Here is a 1,627-nt window from a genome sequence, read left to right as displayed (position 1 = left end):
AACAACAACAACAACAACACTTACCTACCACCACAATACACACACACACAGACAGGTCATTCGAATAAGAAGCCAAGATTGAGAACCACTGAATTATACTGTCTCTGTATTTGAGCTAATAATACAGCTGTGTGTATTCTCTGTGGGCATTCTCATTTGGGGTAGTTTTATTGATGAGTAATTAATTACTAGTCATTCTCTTGCGGACTAGTTAGTGAAGATAAACTATCCTGTTGATCTTCAGCTCTAGACTCTATGCTGCAGAATTTAAGCAATATAAAGCAAAATTCCAGGGCTGTTTTATTAGTGTATTAGCACAAGAAGCTTCTGGAATTGAATTTAACTGTTCTGACCTAAGAAGTCAATTTTGTCAAACAGGGAAATCCTTTTTTTTTCTGTTTTCAGTGAAGTGATTGATGTGGTGTTTTTATAGTTTTACTCTGCTTTAAGACAAACCAATAGAGGTTATTTAGCAAATAAGTTTAGAAGATGATAATTTACAGTATGTAGGGATCTAGTTTGGAAGTCAGCAACCAGGAATTCTATTTTTTCTAAGTTGATGATAAATAGTAACACGTGTTACTATTTAATGTGCCATTTTTCACTCACTGATTTCAAAGTCAAAGAAACTTTACCAAAATTTACTGTCAGATGAACAGGAAATGACTTCCTGTTTAATTTTGGTTAAACAGAATCTGTGACTTTTATGAAAAGAAGGATACCCCTCACAGAATTGTATAGCAAAATTGTAAGCTAATTGAATCTTCATGGGAAAAATAACTGTTGTGTCAATTATTCTTTTGTTTTGTTTTGTTTTTAGTCCAGGAAAGGGGAATTTGATTTTAATGTATCTAACATGTCTCAAAATGCAAGCAATTTCACTAATTTTAGAAATCAGAAATTCTACTGTTGTCTGACGCATTCTTATCAGCAACAAGTGGAATAGAAAATTAGAGAGACTTAAAATGCAGGTCTAGAATACTTACGTGCATTCTTTTAATTTATTATTGTTATTATTATTTCATGTGTGAAATTCTACATCTTATCTCTGTGCTTATAACTTAAATAAATGAAAGAACATATCTCATTACAAAGATGCAATTTACATGCCCTTGCTGGGAAGATGAAACCTCTATGAAAGTGAAGTATGTCTACAATTTGACCACAGTGATGTATTTGCTAAAGTTAAAGGAGATAGCTGCATTTTAGGATAGGAAAAATGTCTAAACTTTGAGGCCAGAAAAACATAAGATTTTTTTTTTCTGCCCGAGGGGCCTTGGCATCATCAAGGTGTATATTTGATCAAAGCCTCTACTATGAAAACCTTTGTTCTAAGCTAGAGTACTTTTTAAAAGAAAACATCCAAAGAGTCTGTATCTCAAAGTAAAAAATAAATTGCTGAGCTATTTTGGGTTATACATCAGCCTAGACAGTGAAATAAAAATAAAATAATGATGGGTATTATGACTTCTCGAAAAGAATAAAGATGAAAACTGAAAATAAGATGAAAACTTAAAATAAAATTAAAACTTGGTGAGCATTAATGTTGTGAAAGGGACATAAAGAATTGACTAATCAGAAACAAAGAAAGCCAGTGCTTTGCAATTGTAACAAAAGGAACTGTGAT

This window comes from Orycteropus afer, unplaced genomic scaffold (genome assembly GCF_000298275.1).
Source record: "Orycteropus afer afer isolate SDZICR_OR568_19922 unplaced genomic scaffold, OryAfe1.0 scaffold00394, whole genome shotgun sequence".
In the NCBI taxonomy this organism is placed as follows: domain Eukaryota; kingdom Metazoa; phylum Chordata; class Mammalia; order Tubulidentata; family Orycteropodidae; genus Orycteropus; species Orycteropus afer.
The sequence above is the reverse complement of the archived record's forward strand: the minus strand, read 5'-3'. Positions refer to the sequence as shown.